The sequence below is a fragment of the Corapipo altera genome, unplaced genomic scaffold, assembly GCF_003945725.1.
Source record: "Corapipo altera isolate COAL_440 unplaced genomic scaffold, ASM394572v1 RXGC01000072.1, whole genome shotgun sequence".
NCBI lineage: Eukaryota > Metazoa > Chordata > Aves > Passeriformes > Pipridae > Corapipo > Corapipo altera.
Genome location: NW_020884943.1, coordinates 1,662,467 through 1,679,305, shown reverse-complemented (window position 1 = coordinate 1,679,305; position 16,839 = coordinate 1,662,467). Strand labels below are relative to the sequence as shown.

The following is a 16,839-nucleotide window of genomic DNA, read 5'->3' as shown; positions in this document are numbered from 1 at the left end:
ATTATTTATTTGTTTGTTTGTTTGTTTGTTTGTTTGTTTATTTTTAGAAAACTCATGGTGGCTAGAATGTACATGTGACCTGATATAGTGGAGGGAAATCTTTCAGCTTTAAATTGCAAAGGAAGATTCTAACAGTCTGAACTGAAAGTGAATGGAACAAGGAGAAGACTTTCTCAAAATAACAACAACAACAATACTTATTAGTGTTCTTAGTGTTATTTAAACTGTCCACGTGCCCTGGTTCTCCTGATCTGCTGATGTTTGTGCCTTGAAGTGAGGGGGTTTTTGAAGGATGCAGCTGATGCTTACCTTGGTATGGTTCTAATTCTTTGGTGCTTGGTGATGGGGGCTTAGGATGGTTAATTAGGACAATGTCTGGAAGTTATGACATGAAGTTTTTATCTGTTCTTTTCCTCAGAACTTTGTGCCACAGAGGAAAACTCACAGGAGGCAAATATTTCCAACAGGAATGTATTGTTCTTTGAAGAATCCTATCTGAGTTCTTTTGTCTTACAGGGGTAAGTTCAGTCTTTCTTCATTTTCACCCAGACCACAATAAAGACTTTGTACTTTTTTCTGTTTAGTGGCTGCAGGAAGAGGGCTCGTTCATGGCTCTGGGATAAAGAGGATGAGCAGAATTTGAGAACAGCTTGTCTGTTCCCGTTCCAAATTGAAAGTGGACTTGACTTACTTTTCCAGGATATTTTATTACTCTGCTTTTTTTTATTTTTAAGGAACAATGTCAACTTTTTCCCTAGCTCCTCCTACATCTGTCTTCTAAGATAATCTCAGACCCCAACATCTCTCTGTTTGATTTTTTTTTTTTTACAGAGTTATGGATAATATGCTTACACAGTAATTCCATTTTAAAATAGTCTTCTAGTCTAGGAATTTTCTTGTCTGATTTGCCTCAGACTTTCCAGAAAAATTCTACCTTGGCTTGAAGTTTGCACCTGGGAAAGTTCAAGGAAATCTGTTTAACTTTTGCTCTATGAGGAAGGGATTCTGCCAAAATTAAGTTTTTTATGAAAGGCTAGTGGAAGTACGGATAGACTAGTTTTGTCATTACTAGGCAGTATTAGTGTACAATCAGTCTCATCAAGAAAAAATATGACTAAATGGATTTTATGTTCCTTATAAAAATGATTTTTTTGTTTCTTCTTTGGCTGCTCAGGGTAGAATGCTTACTACTAATCCATCATGTTTAATTTTGTGAGTCACTTCTTGTGTGCACATTTCCTGTACATCTTGAACAAAACCATGCAAAAAAGATGAGCAAAGAATTAGGAGAAAATTATAAATGGATCCATGTGACTGCCTTTTCTACAGATATTTTTTTTTTCTTCCCTTACTTGAGAAGTAAAGAGGGAATGCAGGCCCATGCAGTGTTTGTTAAAGCTGATGGAATATCTTTCTCCCTCTGGGTATTTCTTTAATCAATGTTTCTTTATACCATTAGGTCATCTCCTCTTTTTTTCATGTTTTTTTTTCTTTTTTTTCTGAAGAAGCCTTGTTTTGTACATTTCCGTACATCTTGACGTTTATTCTCAGAATTATGGCCTGATCACTTCCTCTCTTTTCCTCAAAATTTCTCTCGTTTTTATCTATTTTAAGTGCCAGAGCACAAAGATAACCCCATCATAGTTCTCTCATTTTCCCCAGTAGTTCCCCCCCCGCCTCTCCCCCGGCCTTTCCCTCCCTGCAATGAAAAAAATGAAAGGTCTCATGGTCTTACAGATTTTCTTTATGCTTATTTTGGCCTACTTGCAACCCAAATACATCATCACGCTATAAGACGGCTCTCTAAGGCTCTTGGATCAATTAAAGGTAGCCCTATTCATTGCCAGTACAAACCTTTGCCTATTAACTCCTTCAAAGGGCATTTGTCATCTCAAAAAGCTGTGAATGCCGTCTGGGTACATTGATTAAAAAAAGGTATTGTTTTAAGGCTGCTGAATATCTTAATTAGTTGTAATCAGAGGGTAGCTTGTGTCTGTGAAGTGATACAGTTACCTTTCACCCACTAGCTTCATTTTCTGTGGTTTTAAAAGGGGGAAAATAAAAATAAATCTCAAATGTACCTCAAGAATACTGTTCTTAGGGTACGAGAGGAGCGCACTTGCTGATCAAACTGTAATTTATGACGTTATTTTGTAAAGGCAAATATTGAATGTGGTAACCCAGAATGCATCTCGTTGGCCTACGACCAGCCAAGAGCGGGTAAGTGGAGCTGCTCGCTGCCAGCAATCGTCCTCCTTTTCTTCCCTCAGAAATCCAGGGTCTGTGTCCTGGAAATGGAGAAATCTACCCCAGTTCTTCAAGTGCTTGCACGTGTGCTGAGCTTGAGCCCGTGAATCATCCATTAATGCCGGGCTCACACAGCCCTGTTTGGCGCATCAAGGTAGAACAAGGTAACATTTTTTCAGATCAGTGGTTCATTTTTGCCACAGTTGTCTAAAATGATATGGAGCTATTTATGAATGCATCCAAAAGCTCTGGAAAATAGTTTTAGCTGGGAAAATGCCTTGTTCTGCTGTTCACTGAATCAAAACGTTTCTTTTAGTAGTTAATCGTAAAAATTTGTTCTCTATCTAAGGAGAGACCCTTTTGAAAATGAAAATCAATAATTTTTTCTTCCTTGGGCCTCATGAAAAGTTTTGTTGGTACATATTGCTTTCCTGGTTTATTTTTCTGAGAAAACAACACAGTTTATATTTCATTTAAATACATTTTACTCAAATCAAATGTTTTTTTTATGTACATCTAATGGAGGCATCAGGGTATAGGCAGAACCCTTCCAGTCATGTCTTGATGGTGCAGCAATGGCTTTCATCCTTTGCCCCCTGCTCTCTGGAGATGCATTTCCGGAGGAGATGATTTGGGGATATATATGTTTTCTTTCCATATTTTTGCAAATATCTTCTTACAGGTCGGAAAAAACACTTGACCAAAAAAAATCTAAGTCACACTTGGTAAAATGTGTGCTTTTGTGCTTGATTAAGATGCTTATAGTGATAATGGTAAATAGCATTTAATTTGTTTCATTGTGGAAAAGGAAGGGGACACAAATGGTGGTTTAGAGGGAGTCCCCCTTTATCTGGGACAATTATCTGGGACAAAAATTCTTTAGAAAACAACTAACACACTAACCACGTGTATCAAACTGCTTGTGCAGTTTGGTCACCTGGAAAGCAGGGCAGTGCCATGGCTGGGAACCAGCAGACAAACGAATCCCCGACACTCACACTCAACCTGTGGCTTGCTTGGTGAATTTTATTACAGGAAATCCAGGCATGCACAGATTCTCAAGGTAACGTGGCAAAATCATGTAAATGCAAGTGGTGCTGTGCTCAGTCTCTTATTTTTCAGTGGATAAGTGTACTGGACAATGGGTGGCTGGAAGTTAGAATATGTTTATGATTTACCTATTTTTTTTTTCAGAAGCCAAGATTATACATGCTCTTCTATCACAGGACAGTTTCACTCTACATGCCTAGATTCTGCAAGAAGTACTTCATCTGTTGGGGTTTTTTTCTAATTTTATTTTTACAAAAATGCTTCAGAAAATCTAGTTCTATCTTCAAATCTCTGTGTAGACAAGAAGCTCTCAGAATCTCTATTTCACAGGTGAGGAAAAACAGTCCGATCAAGATTAAAATCCCAATTCAAGGAAAAGCAGAAACTTAAGCACATCTTTTAATGTTCCTGTGATTTTGGCATAAACTATTGTGAATAGTTTCTCTGGGATGCTGTCAGAGGTGAAAATAGAATATACTTTGAGTTGCAGACAGTACCTCAGCGGACACAGGAATTTTTCGCTTTATACTTGCTAAAAAATGTGATGCATGGGATGGTCACACAGGAGAGAGATTTATTTTTCTAGTTGGTTTTTTAATTCAGTGGTTCATATACTATGGTATTGAAGCTCATTTTGGTGTGGAGATCCATGCAGCTCTGAACTTTTCCTTCAGATTTGTAGATTTTCACGGAAGCGTGTGGTATCTTTTCTTTGGTCAGGTGCCTTGAAAATAAACTGGGAGAAATAAATAGGCACATTTCTACTGTGGCTGTGATAAGCATATGTATATATATAATGGTATTGTGTGTCTTGCTCTACATAACATTTTTAGGTGTCTGTGCAAGTAGGAGATTTATGAAGTGTGACTCGTTTTTCCTTCTCCCCCCTGTTCCAGTGGAAGAGCTCAGACTGCGATGAGAAAAACTAGTACACGTTATTAAGAATTCTGATAAAGTAGGCTGAATAAATTTGTTTTCTTTGTGAGCCTTAATCCTGTGTTGTATTGGCTTCTTGGACATGGCTAATTTATTTGGAATTCCATTCTGTTCCCGACAGCATTCCTGATTAGCAGTTTGATCACCCGGAGCAAAGTTACATACCAGCTTTCAACTCTTGTAATCTAGCAGTGTAATTTTTTCAAATGGACTCTTTTCTTTCCTTCTTTGCCCCAGCTCCCCTTCTTTTTGTGTGCAAAGGGACTTTAAAAGTAAGCAGGATAACCTGCTAGTAGAATGAAAAACTTCTTCAAAACACAATGTAGTTTGCTGAATGCCCGGCTTTCATTTTTAAATAGAAAAATGAGGTTTGGAGCTGTGTCAGTGCAGCATGTGAAATGTTTACCTTCCATCACGCACAGAGGATAACGGTTCTTTTCAATGACTGCGTTTTAGGGGTGGTGTGATATAATCTTCAAGTTCTTTCCAAGGTCTGCAGTTTGCCAAAGCACATTTTGCTTGTGATAAGTTTAAGAGAGTTTAAATTGTTGTTTAGTAAAGCTTTTCACATCATGGACCTTGTAGGAAAATGGCAGTTGTGTCATTGTTTACTTCCATCTAAACTGGCTTATGCTGTCAAAACAAAGGATGCACAGGAACCCCAAATTTAATTGTAAACCAGAGGCAGGTTTTGATCTGGTTTTGGTAGAGCACAGGAGGAGCATCATCCGAGTGAAACCAGAGGAAATGGAGCCTGCAGCAGCCCCCCAAATCTGCCAAAGGCGTGGAGTTACAGAAAAGAGGAAAGGGAGTTTTCCGTCCTGTGACATTTCTGGAGGTCCCAGTCTGGTTTGTGTACAGTGAGAAGGAAAAAAAGGTTTTTAAGTCAAGAGAGATGTGGGAATAGCCCAGAGATAGGTGACCACAGCACTTGTCAAAAGACTCAAACTGTGGTTTTATGCATGAGTGCCTTGGCTGTATAATGTTTGGAGAGTGTCTGTTTTGTACTGATCTTGAATTTAATGGATCTGAAAAGCAGCTCTTGACAAATATTTTGTCAAAACTGAAGCACGTTTGGCCAGACTTCTGTGTTTGAAAAACTGGCATTTCGGTTGAAACACTGTTTTGTCCAAAATAATACTAATCAAATTCTCTCCTGAATTTATGTGAACTACTCAGCTATTCTGAACTTTGTAACATGTATCCTAAATATTTGTTCTAGGCTTTTTCCTTTGAGTTACTAAATATGTTTGTATTTTTATGTTTGTTCACAATTAGGTGGACATTTTGGATATTATAAAACTTTTAATTGATTGATATGACTAAGTATCAATGGCATATGTGTGATCTATTCTGCTACTACCAGGTCATGTTCTAATCACATTCCTAGGAAGAAATTCCTGTAAATGAAAGGGAACCAAAATATCTACTCCTAAGCATTGCCACATCCAGCAGCATATGGAGGTGATCATGGAATGACAGCTCCATAACTGCAGAGGTCTCATCAAGTCTGTATTTTGAAATACAGATGTCTTCAGGTAATGACTTTTAAGACTGATTTATAAGTTTTTGCTTCATTTTCTCCTAACCCTTTCCCCTCATATTCATTATGGGGTTTTTTTCCCTGCAATCTGTGCTCTTTCTTTTGCGATCGAATTTCAGTTTTGACTGTGAGGCCTTTGAGGATGAGCTGGAGTTTTACAAATACTTCTGGTTTTATGGACACTGAAATTAGTCTTGAGGGAAGAAATACGTAATAAATGTAGTAACTTATTTCTGTCCTTGTTTTTCTTGATCATGGAAATGGGCATGTTGAACTAACTGTGGTGGGATTCTGCTGGGGATTTTCCAGTAGAAAACCAGTGGGGCAGGTGTTGGCTTTGCTTTGGCTCAATGCAACACGGAATGATCTTGATATGTGCGTGTTATCACAACTTATTTGAAGCAGGAGTTGGCTTTGAATGTCAGGTTTTGTCCTCTAAAGCTGTGAAGACCTTGATCTGGCTCTTTTGAACTGGCATTTTGTTTCCAGTGTGGTGTGGAATGCTTGTTCAGGAGATTTCACATATGCAAACTGGAGCAAGGTGCCTTTTTGACTCTGATAACTGTAGAAGGCACATGATTCTGAGAGATAAGTGCTGGTCTTGAATTTTTCTATTTCTCTTAACAAAAGAGCTGGGAACTTCTTGTTAGCCATGCCAACTACTGCAACTCTTTGCTGTTTCCATTTGTAACATATCCTGAGTTTTGAATGCGTGGCAAAATGCAGTAAGTCACATATTCTATTTTTTAATTTTAATTTATTAATGTTTCGGGATATATTTCAAACTGATGAGAACAGGGGGTGTTTTATGATTGATTATTGTTGTATTCTCTGCTTTGTCACGTGTAACTTCACTTGATATTTTGAAATTTTAGGAATGTGGTGATATTTTAGGAGATGGACTGCTTTGTAGGGGAACTGGAAAATTAGATGTGAAACCTGTTGCCTTACATTTTAAAGTCAACAAAACTGCATAATACATAATTATTTTTGCCAAACTACCCTTCAATGGGCACTGATTACCAGGATAATTATGTACTAATTTAAAGGCAAAATATGGAATTTTAAACATAGTTCCAAATTAGAGGATTTTTTAATAAATAGTTGTAACAGAACAGGGTAATAATGTTGGTTATGTGATGAAAACATATGTTAGTAATAAAATATCACCCATCAGGAATACTGTTCTATCATGCCATTGCTCTCTAGGGAGATGACTAGTTGAGAAGTGATTTTAACAAAATGAACTCTGAATAGAGAGGATGCTTTTATGGGTGATACCACACACATTCTTCAAAAAGGCAAATCACTAAAAAAATGGTGCCAGGAACATCTGTTGTGTGAAAAAGTAAAATTTTGGAAAATCCAAATAGTGATTATCAATATATAGGCTTTGCATAGTCCTTTTCCTCACTCATTCCCAAAAGGCTCTACAAAGAAAGGAAGAACAGCCATCCGTGTTAAACCGCGTTTTCCCAAACCCAGCCGTGCCAGTTTTCATCTGGCGCGTAGATTCGTCTTGCTTGTGCTGTGCCACGGATTTTCTGTGGGAGGAAATCTGCCCTAAGAAGTGAAATCCAAGCAGGAAAGCGCTGTCCTTCCATGCCCAGCAGCATTCCTCCGTGTGAACAAACGCAGTCCCGCCGGGGAGTGCCAAGCCGACAGCCGTGGCATGCGGAGCTGCCATTCCCCGGCTTTGTGTGAGCCTGTCCCCAGCCTGTCCCGGTGCCAGGCGCCAGGGATGTGCGCTTTCTGTTCCGGCTTTGACACCTCTCAGGGAACACAGGGCTGAGAAGCACTTGTGAGCCCCGGGGAGGAGGCACCTGTTCACTTGGCACCGGGATGAACCCCCCAGTTCATTCCTCGCGTGCCCTTAAGTAGCCGCCGGGCTTCTGTCTGCGGATGGATTGGGCTGGAGCTGGTGGCCAGGGCATGGGATGTGCTGGATTACGTGACAGCCCCGCTAGCTCACGTGGGAATTGGTTAAAATCCTGCTGGTGGTTTCCAGCAATCCAGCAGGATTGCACCGGGGGGAAGGAAGATGGTAGTCACCAAAGATGAACTTTCAGGTGGACCCAGTGACATCCATCCAGGTGGACAGATATTGCTTTTCTGGGAAAAGGCAGATGTCATTGCCTCAACCAATACATTTGCTATTTTATGTTATTAGCTAATTATGTATTACTACTATAATTATTATGTTACTGGCTAATGTTATTAGCTGTTATTTTACAGCTACGAAGTGAGCCAGCTGCCCAAGTGAGTATGTAATGTAGAGCCCCTGGCTGGAGCTGGCAGTGGTTGTGTTGTAGCAGGTAGAGCCACTGAACAGTTTGTCAAACTGTTTTTCCTGCTGAAATCCCCTTCAGGTGAGATGATGATTTCCTTTCTTCTCATCTGTGTGGAGGTTGGTGTCTTATAAAAAAAAAAAAAACAGGTTAGAGAAAGAGCTGTCAGGAATGGTGTAGTTGATCTTGCTTTAGGGCAAGCTGATAGACCTTTTGGGTCCCTTTCATCCTTTTTCCTATGACTGTAGGTGGCCCCGGTAACATATATATGTGTAGATATATTTGTTCTCTCCGACCTGCTGCATTTTTTCAGCAAAATTCTTTGCTAGTTGAAAGGAGCAGTCCCTTTAAACTCAGCATCTTTTGAGATCTGTAGGTATAAAAAAGACACTCATTGTTCAGTGTACCTCCACAAAGATTCCTTCTTAATCCTGACTGTGTGTACCCATCCCTTGGTTGAGCCTTCCCATGCAGAGGAATTTGAGTGGATTCACATTCCTTCATAAATGCATGTAGGGTAATACATCAGGCTTTCTTTCCCTCTGAGCATTCTGATCAATTCTGACACTTTCCAACTCCATTAAAAAATCCGTGTGGTAGGTGAGAGAACCCATTAGTGCAAAGAAACTCCTGAAACCCCTCAGAGTATTTGCTTTGCTGTGCCATTTAACTGTTTACAAAGCCCAGGGTTTTGCTTCTGATACACAGTCAATAAAAGGGAACAGGCTATTTTTATTTTTAATTGCAATGTAAATGTATGTGTTGGCCTTGTAGAAGGCAATGTGTTGACTCTCATGAGGTTACCCCATTCAAGGACAAATTTGACCAGAAAATGGTACTTTGAGAGAATATTGGCAGTCAATATTTTGGTATGACATTTGGTTTAATCCAGAATTTCTGAAAATCAGGGAAGCAGCCAGGCTATTGCTTGGGCCACATCCAAGTCCTTTCACTTACTGCTGATCCTTCCCGTTTCTGCCTTCACAGCTCTACTTGTCCAGGTCCAGGCAAGGAATTGCTTAAACATCTATAAAAGTTCCTTGTTTTCTTCTTGAACTGGATCCTGGAGTTGCACTAATTCTGACGAGGCCTTGGCATCAACAAGGACCCCAAGGTATTACTGAACCTATTCCCTGATTTTAAAGGAAAAAGAATGTAGAATTCCCAAAGCTTTACGTGTCTGAATCAGGCTCTCATTTCTTTTTAGGCGGAAAGTGCGGTTTCTGGGGAAAGGAGCTTGCTGGTGGAGTAAGTTTGAAAAGATCGTAGCAGTTCCAGTAATTACTCATTTCATCAACCCATCTATATTTAAAGTGAGCTAAACCGAGTTCTTTCCTACAATGTCTCCTTCAAATAATGCTGCTTTACATTTGGAGAGCCAAATAAGGAAATAGAGCATAATCCTACAGAAGTTTCTTTCCCCTTTAGTTCCTACGGCTCAGGGACTTGCTGTAACGAGAGCACTTCTTTCTGTGAAAACCTTTTTAACACATTCAACTAAACAAACTATCTCCCAGAGAAAGCAGGAGCGTTTTTTTTGTGTGTGTGCTTTGCTCTAACCTTGGCTCTCGAGGACATTTCTGTCGATGCACTAAATGAGCGATGCATTTTGGACAGCTTCTGTGTTCTGATTTGTTTTCTTGTGCTTCTTTTTTTTTGTCTTTTTTTTTTTTTTTCCCTCCCCCTCCTCTCCCTCCCTTCTTCCCCTTTTCATTTGTCTAGGGGGAAAATAAAAAAAAAAACCACGCTCCTCCAGTGTTGTTTCCTGCAAAGACCATTCTTAAGAGCTCGTTGGACAGCGCAGGACTCTTGAAGTGATAGCTAATTGGTGAAAGAAAGGCCCTGATTGTCTTGAGGGAGCTGGAAAGTGCTGCGTGTGCTGCTGAAAGGGACTAGGGAGAAGGTGCCTGGTTTCGCTGAGCAGCTGCTGTTGGAGATGTTTGGAGATTACATCAGCATTGGAAAAAAGGGGCAAAAAAAAAAAAAAGTCCAACTTCACAGAGACGGAGTTTATGGAGGTTTTTTTTTTTCCCCCCCCTTCCAAAGGTCTTCTGACAATACTGTCATTGTCAATATAAGAGTTGTTAATTCTTTATGAATAGCACATGGGGCCTCTTGACTAAATAGTACGTTACATGTCCCAAATCTGTCAGCTGGACTCTTCTCTCACATGCTAGTGAGATCACTTTGATTGGAATGTCAGAGGAATTGCTGGGCTGGCCATGCAGAACTGAATACTGCATTATATAATTAGATCTCCCAGAGTATTTTTTTTCACATTACCTCATTATTCTAGCTTAAATATGGAATCAGCCCTTTTGATGATTTTGCTGGTTGTAATTATATTAATACGATTCATTTTGTGGTCCTGCCTTAGTGCTTATATAGATTATAAACTGTCCCGAAGGTTTCCTGACACAAGGAAAGAGGACTGAGAGACTTCAAAAGGCTTCTTCAGATTTGAATTGACAATGGGGAGAGCTGGATAAGGTAAATGGAGCTAGAACAGCTCTTACCTTGGGATCTGATGAGAGAGAAATGACGTGTCGAGATTGCAACTGAGTGAAGATTCTTCAGAAAGCCACGTGCTGACAGAGGGGAAGGAGTGACAACTGACTGAGTCAAATGACTTCCTCTCCAGCTTGGGCATGGATTTACTGTTGGGAACAGACTTGTGGACTTTTGCCAATTAAATGATTTGGACGAGCTGGGGGGAATCCTATTGCTGGGCAGTCCAAGAGTGCCAGTGGCCCAACCTTGATACATGAGATGTGGTGTGTGGTGCTTGCTCTGCACGTTCAGGTGTCAGCTGACGTGGAGTGAGTTCTGACACCAAAGCCCTGCAAGGTACCTTCACTTCCAGCCTTAAATAAGGACCTTACTAGGACATGGAAGGATTTGACTGCATGCCCAAGGCCATAGTGACTTAGGATTTTTTGGTTAACTTACCTTGCAAAAGGAAATAAACTGTTCCAAGCAAACTGTCTCCTTTTAGATGGGTGTTATATTAAGCCAAACATCCTATATCTTACTACATACCCAACTCAATTTGACATCTGCTTTCAAGAACTGAATATTCTACAGTAAAAATAGAAAGACTGTATTGCTTTGCCTGAGGCCCAGTCACCTTTCTTTTTTAAACAAAAAAAAATAAAAAGTTCTTTTTTGTTTGATAAATTTCCATGTCATGTAAAAGTGAAGGTTGCCACTTTGTGTACTTAATTCTGTATCTCTTGGTAGCTCACATGATGATGTCAGAGTTCAGCTACAGTATTCCCATCCAAATTTTCTGGCCCATTCATGACTCTTACCTTCCTCATCATTAATAACTGTTAATCAGCCCTTATCATTTTGTGTTTTGAAGCCTCCTAAAACTCAGACATGAGAACTGGGCTGTGCTTATGCAGCAGAACAGGGTAAATGTCAGGTCAATTGATTTCAGCCTCAGATTTTATTTATGGTGGATGACCAATGTACTAAACAGCCTGCAATGCCTGAAATGCATGTCATTGACTTGAAATCCAGCCAGATGACAATAAATTAAATGTAGATGGAACTAACCCCTTGTCTGTATCTATGGTTCTTAATTTTAATGATGATTTTTTATTTCCCAACAGCAAACCAGACCACAGAGGGAAAGTGAAATATTGTCTATTTGAAGATATACCTTTGATAATGAGTGACTGGAAGAACAGGCACAGTGATCCATTTTTCTTCTTTCAGTTAACCATCCCTATTCTTTGCTGTTTTGGGCAAAACCAAGCTTGTAGATAAATTGATAGTGCCTTTAAGAAACAAGTCTTCTAATTCTTTATTGCAGAATTACTTAAGCAATTATTTAATTAAAGAATAAAAACAATTTAAGTGTTTAAGGGCCCTTTTAAGTGATTTGAAAGTGTCTATTAGTATTTCCTGGTGTAATTTAACCATATTCATTTTCATTAGGGAAAATGTAATATAAATATAATATTTTCAGTTGCTATTCTTTTTCAGATATAAAAGATTGTGCCTATGCTTAAAAATCCCTTTCTGTTTCCTGAAAGGGGTGCAGCAGAAGAAGAAACTTTGGATAATAACTGCTTCATGTCAACTAGTTGTGGTTTATTTAAGATCCAACTTGAAGCCCATACCTTGGTGGAATTTGAATGGGCTTCACTGGAAATCACTTTGGAGTCTTTTAAAATTCATTCCATTTCATTTAGTATTTAAAAGATACTTATGCCCTGCTGATTTTTTGTGTGTTTAAGGATGTGTTTAAAAATAAGCACATGTTTAATGTCAGCTTTGAGCTGTGGACAGTGTGAATGAAGATTGCAGTGTGGAGCCCCCTTTCAAAACATGACACAAAGGTAAGTGTAAAGAAAGAGAAAAATAGTAGTGAAATTAAAATCCTTCCTAATGTAAAATAATTACGTTTTATATACATAGATTAAAGTCCACTGCATATAAATATATTCTGTATATATTATGTCTATATTGTATATTATGTTATGTATTTATTAATTATATCACTGACATGCTAAACAGTGGCCAAAATTACCATGTTATCCATAGGGAAGGAACTCCACTCTTTGCTTTAAGTCATTAAAGAAGAACCTCTAAAACAGGGTTAGATTCTGTTCTGATTTATTTTGGAAAATCAAAGTTTTGGGACTCCACCAACAGACAACCCTACAGATTTTTGCCTCCCAGTGTGTTTGATAGTGCAGTACCTTTGTAACCAACCAGCAACACTGACCTGTTGAGGCACTACCAAAAGCAGGTGTAATTACAGCAGTTTATAAACCACTTGTAGTGCAGTTAAACTCTCTCATATTCCATTTCCTTTGTGTGAAATTATTTCTTGATGTATTTTTTTTGCTTATCTAGTAGTCTGTCCATCTCTCTCTCTCTCTCTCTTTATATACATATATATATATAATACATTATATTTTTACATATATACCAAATATAAAACTGGATGATGTATGGATGCAGAACTGTTACTGGGATATTGTGACTGTAGGGTCATTATGTTTATAGGATAATGCTTAGGTTTGGGTTTAGCCTGTGATTTGAACAAAAGTATAAAGTAACTAGTATAAAGTACTAGTTCTCATTTGGTGAGTACTTTAGGAAGGTATCTGAATTTCCTCCTCCATAAGACCATTGTTACAACAAAAATCTACCTTAGAGGCGATGTCAGGGTCAATTTATACATGTTGTGGGGAGTTTATGAACTTTGGCTTTTCACACTTGACAGTTCAGATAAATGTATAGGCATGTGCGTACATGTATATTTTCGTTTAAGAATGTTAATATTTGAATACCTTGTGTTTACAGCCCTCCCCACTTCAAGCTGCTCAATCTTGTGTAGCTCTGGAAGAAAAAACCCACAGATTTAAGTGCTTAGGTAGCTGACGTCACAGAACGCCGCTTGTGTTGGAATGTGTTGATTTAGGGTGACTGTTTTCATGGTACCAATAGAAACAAACTTGGTCCCAAAATAAATAGCCATTTTCAAGTTCCACAGCTGATAATTTTTTTTTTTTTTTTAACATGGGCTCAAAATCTTGCTGAGCTGTAAAACCTCACCTGATTGTAAATATCCCGTTATCTGCGAGTGCGATTTCTGTCCCACGTCGTGTGAAGTGCATAAAAATTGGCATTGTGGACTGCATCGTGGTATGGAGAACTAATTACAGATAAGCTCATGGTCATCTGAGCATGTAATTATATTTATTGATTAAAATAATTCCACAATTTTATTTTGCAGTGCCATTACACTGGTATCTGTTTAAACAATTACTGTCAAACCCCGTAAACCCAACTGCAGAAGGACTCCCTTCAATGCATCTGGTGATGCAACAAGTGGCCTAATTACTTTAGGTAGGTCCATTACAACAAAATTCGGAGTGGAGAAGCTGAAGAACCCAAGTAGGGCTACAATTCTGTTGGCTCTTGCAGGAGGAATCTGAACAGCTGGGGGGCCCAGTCACCAGTTGCTTACACGGAACTGCCACATCATCAGCTGAGGCTTGGGGGGAATAGTGGAACCAGCACTGCTCCCCAGGCCCATGGTCCATGGCACAACCCTGGGGAATGGAAAAGTATTGTTGGGGTGTCTCTGTCTGGATTTGTGTAGGCATCAGATTGGTGGACAATAAAATGGCAAAAGTCTTGTCTTGGTCAGAGTTGCTCCATAAATGCGGTTGGGTTGTCACTAAAGTGGGTGATCTTAGAGGGTGACACTTTGACTCTGCAGGCAGGGCTTGTAACATCATCTCTTACTAAGGCTGCCAGGCAACTTCTGGTCCTAAAGGCCTATTTTCAGCTGTTCACAACTTTGTCAAAGTAGCTTTTCAAACTAGATTTTTTCCATGTTGCATTTGGTGTCTACCTGCAGCTGAGTTCCCTTCAGAAAGTTTCAGCCAGAACAGTTTAATGTCTTCCAAGAACAAGATTAGACAAAAATATTGTTTTACCCATGCTACAAAAATATTGGCAATGTTTGTTTTGTTTTGTTTTAATATGTAGTTCTACTCTGGGAGATAATTTTTGCTCGGCCCCACCAGGGAGATGCAGCTCCTGTTTCACATGAAGAAAATGATGTAGGTACCTGCCACAAATTCAAGGGGTACAAGATCAGATCTGATGAGGGCTGGAAGCAAAACCTGCATGGAAGGGGGCAAGTACTGGATTGATTGGTGAGTGAGGGAGGAGACAGACCAGATGGAATTAGGATAGTTTGGACTAGCAGACAGGGCAAAAGTGGAGTCTGGAATACATGACCTAAACAATTCTATGATAAGACTGAAATCAGGAGGCTAAGACTTATTTAGTGAAGTGATTTGACTTGGAATAAGGAAGTCCATGGAACTGTCAAAGGGATAAGAGTTGAATAAAAAGTTTGCTGGATCACTTTCCTTTTAAAATATTGATATAAATCCTGGAACTTTTTATCCTTTTTTTGACTGTCAACAGATTTCTGTGAAATTTGCTGTCAAAAACCCTTCTGTCCCATCTACCTCTCAACCTCCAGCAGAAAATGCTCTGGATCTGTGAACTCCATATTTCTTAATATGATGTAACAAATTGGAGCACTGACATAGAGGCAATAATAGAATTGAGGCTTTATATGCAGTTTTTGCTCTGCTCCCTGAGTGTTATGACAGGTTCTTTTGCTCATTTGTTGCACAGGATGAAATTCTCTGGGAAGGAAGCTTGCAGGAATAATGCTTTGAATACTCAGAAGTGGGGAGATGGAGTATGAAAGGCAGAGCTCTAGGAAGACTAAAGTTTTGAGGAAATTAATTCTGTTTTCATCTGTCATTGAGTTGTAATTGGAAACAGAAATATGTATTCTTTGCTTTGTGTCACTTTACCTTTTGCTTTGTCTCTTTACCTAATTTGCTTATGGGCCGGGCACCCTAAACTGCAGATTGTCAGGTTAACAAATAAACTAGTACCAGTTTAACAAACTAACTGGTACACTGAGAATTCAAATTCTGAGAGTCTGAAGTGAGACATATAAAATAACTAGATGCAAAAGGAGCAATTCTTTTGTACTTTGGTCTCTTCTTGCAAAATGAGATAATGTGGACATGAAAAAAGTGTTAATTAACGTCTGCAAAACACATACACTTTAAAGGACATTCAGGAGGAAATTAATTAAGGACTAAATGCTGATAATGAAGAAAACATGAGAACTAATTAAGCAGGCACTGTCCATCCGGTCCGGTGAATGTGGCAGGAATATCTTGGAAAAATAATATACTTGGCAAATGAGTACAACAAAATGGAGGGAAATTAACTTTTCCTCCCCGTGTGTTGTAGAAAAAAACAATTGTTACTTCTCTCTAAGGTGCTAGTGAGTGGCCAGATATGTGTAGTACCACTTAGTTTCTAAACTCTGTTCACAGTTGACTGTTTCATGGATGCAGAGCTTCCAGCACTGAGATGTGAGTGCTCTGGGTGTATGCAGAAATTTAAAAAAAATAGTGTAGAAAATCCATAGCATTTTAGGTGTACGTGGGAGATGTTTAGTTTTCCATGTTGGCCTTAGATCCCTAGACTGCATATCAGTGGTACATGTCTAAATCCTTTTTTTGGAAAGGCCAGGTGAGTTTGAAACCTGGGTCCTGTATTTAATGAATGCTTGAACTTGGGACTTTCCTATGTGAGCTGAGACCCTTTTTCTGACCACCTCCCCTTTGAGAATTGGCAGCCTTAAAACTCTCAATCAGAATTTCTAACTGATAGTTACGAGGTGAATAGTCTCTCTTCTGTTCTTTCGAGAATAATTTTTTTTTCTTTGTCTCTAGGTTATAAAAACACCCCAAATAATTAGTGCTCTATTCTGGGAATTATTACCAAATCACAAAATCTAGAAATAGTTATTTCTCCTCCCCAATCATTGTATGAAGACGAATTCATGGAAGGAGGATTCATCAAGGGCTATTAAGTGCAGGAAATCCTTGTGCTACAGAGTGTCGAAAGCTGAAGAGGATATTAGAGAAGCATCACTAAATGCTCGTCCTATTCTTAGTTTCTTTGTAGACGTCCACTGTTGTTGTGATGGGGAATGAGGCAGAATCAGCTGGTTCCTCAGGGTTCTTCTCTGCTGCTCCAGGACACACTGTCTTTGCGTTTGCAAAATAAGAATATTTAGATAAATATTTAGATAGATATTAGATAGAATATTTAGATAAATATTATTTAGGGTCGATCTCTGGGGCAGATGTTTTCAGAGGGTTGGAAGAACTGGCTTCTACTGCCTGTGTCCTGGACCAAGGA

At 39.1% G+C, this 16,839-nt stretch overlaps 1 protein-coding gene across 4 annotated transcripts in view; it reads left to right on the top strand.

The window, feature by feature from the left end:
- Window positions 1-11,624, top strand: part of TPCN2 (two pore segment channel 2) — a 65,886-nt gene extending 54,262 nt beyond the window's left edge. The window contains exons 26-32 of one of the 4 annotated variants that reach the window (XR_003530725.1): window positions 419-518; window positions 2,271-2,411; window positions 3,442-5,771; window positions 5,896-8,145; window positions 9,052-9,178; window positions 9,272-9,377; window positions 9,787-11,624. The gene's annotated coding sequence lies outside the window, so the exon portion shown is untranslated. Of the gene's footprint in view, window positions 1-418; window positions 519-2,270; window positions 2,412-3,441; window positions 8,146-9,051; window positions 9,179-9,271; window positions 9,378-9,786 lie in introns of all 4 variants that reach the window. The other 3 variants (XR_003530726.1, XR_003530727.1, XR_003530724.1) reach the window with 3 other exon arrangements.
- Window positions 11,625-16,839: the final 5,215 nt, after the last annotated feature.